The 2,154-nt window shown below is 36.9% G+C and overlaps 1 non-coding gene across 1 annotated transcript; it reads left to right on the top strand.

The window, feature by feature from the left end:
• Positions 1-1,784: 1,784 nt before the first annotated feature.
• LOC147824952 (U6 spliceosomal RNA) lies at positions 1,785-1,891 on the top strand. The gene has a single exon (XR_015441595.1). It is a non-coding gene; the product is annotated as a U6 spliceosomal RNA (small nuclear RNA).
• Positions 1,892-2,154: the final 263 nt, after the last annotated feature.

The raw sequence follows: 2,154 nt of genomic DNA, 5'->3' as shown, positions 1-2,154 counted from the left end.
ATACAGCAAAGCCATGTGGTAAGGTAGGTACAAAGTGGGACAAAACTATGAGACCCAATGGAAATTTACAAGGTGGGCATGAGGTGTGACAAAACCATGGCCAACCAATAAGATTACAAGTACAGTCACCCTGGTAATATTGATTGAATGGGGATCAAATGGGGGAGCAAGTCACACAGCAAGCATACAAGGATTTGTAGTAAGGGTGGGGGTCAGGGATATTTCCTGGAAAGGCTGGGTTAAGACCTTGGCCCCTCACCCAGGTGATTGATACCTGTTTAGAATATCAATCACTTCTACTTATCCCCAGGGGAAGCATAAGGGTATAGTAGTTTCTCTCCTTTTACAATTCTGGCCTTCAGTGAATGTGTCTTGATTGTCCTCCACGTTGGCTCCTCCTGGGCTGGACCTGTGTCTAACTGCCTACAAAATATCTAATTAAGTTACCTATCTGCAATAACAATGTACATTCTAAGCCAAGTATAATGAATTAAGCAAGTATACTATTAGAATATGTTTTAAAATATAACTATCTCCAATAACAAAAGGAGAACATTACACTTCTGAATCGCCAGACCATTTGACAAAGTCTGACTCAATAAGACAGAGAATGTGAAGGACTCTAAGTGATTTTATGCATAGTAGCAGGAGCGTCAAGCATGATCTTCTGCTCAGCTGTCCATCCTCAAGTTGACTGAGAGGTCACCAATGTAACTGACTTAGAGAAGGAGGTCCTCAAACCAGAGAAATAGCAATGGCCATGATGAACAGGAAAAAATTATGAATATTCTATTGCAGGAGTAATTGTTGACAAAAGGGAACAGCTAAATCTTACAAGGAAAAAATAAAAGGAAAAAGAAAGCTAAGGGAAATAATTTAGTATGAGCTCTTACATGGAATTGCCTGAGTTCAAAGCCTGACCCACCCCATGGTGGCCATGGGCAAGTCACCTAATATTCAATTAATCAGAACTGTAAGAGGAATCATCTAATAGGATTACAGAGATGAAGCCATACATATAAACAGATAATAGAGTGTGGCATGTGGTCAGTATTCAATAAATACTCATTAAGAGAACACATTCTTTCTTTAGGCATCTATGGAAGAGGGTGCAGTCTCGGTAATATAACTTCAAAGGTCAAAGCTACGACCAATAAAGAAGGTTGCAAAGAAAGAAAGGTAAATTCAAAAAAAGGAAGAAATCAATAACCTTTTAAACTAAATTTGTGAATTAAAAGCAGGATGAGTCTTTTCTATTACCAGTTTTAATTTATTTTGTCTGCCTATGGAATTTAGTAGCTCCTCAAGTAGTGTGATAGTATCCCAACATTGCATGGATGGACATTCATTCTAGTGGTTCTAAAAGCAATTTACCTAATAGGTAATAGGGTAGTGCTGTGCTCTACTCTAAAATTTTATGACTAATCAACATCTCTGCATATTGATATCCACAAAACACTTCTAATAAACACATACAGATTCCTCCTGAGAGAAAGAACAAAGGATGTATTATTGGCTTGAAGTTTTTATCTGATTCCTGTAACAAACACAACACACACATACACAGACACACATACACACCCTAGAGCTCAAACATGATGAAAATTTTGTTTTCACATATCAGCCCAAGTGTAAACACACAGAGCTGCTTTACTTGCTTCTTTCACCCAGTTCTCGGCCATCTACAGTATAGCTTCTGTCTCACAGATCGATGTAGTCCCTAGAGCTCTTGTACGATTTTGAAATAAGAGTCGTAACAAGATCTTTCAAGAACCCAAGATCTTATGTTCTCTTGAAGAATGTATATACTAAACTGGAAGGCTACCAAAGAAGATTAACATGGCTCCTATACAAGAAAGATGTGAACATTCTTGAAGCATTCCATATTCATAATGAGTTCTAGTGTTCTACTGCACAGTAGGGTGACTATATGAAACAACACTGTATATTTCAAAATGCTAAAAGAAAGGGTTTTGAATGTTTTCACTACAAAATGATAAGTATTTGAAGAGATAGCTATGCATAATTTGAATGTTAAACAATGTGTACATTTATTGAAATATCACAATGCCCAATAAATATATAAATTTTCATATATCAATTAAAAAATTCCACCTCACTCCAGAAAGAATGGCTGCTATCATGAAATCAACC

This window comes from Heterocephalus glaber, unplaced genomic scaffold, assembly GCF_053883595.1.
Source record: "Heterocephalus glaber isolate CG9 unplaced genomic scaffold, H.glaber_assembly_v1.0 deba00001523, whole genome shotgun sequence".
In the NCBI taxonomy this organism is placed as follows: Eukaryota; Metazoa; Chordata; class Mammalia; order Rodentia; family Bathyergidae; genus Heterocephalus; species Heterocephalus glaber.
Note: the sequence above shows the minus strand (reverse complement) of the source record. Positions and strands in the feature narration are given on the sequence as shown.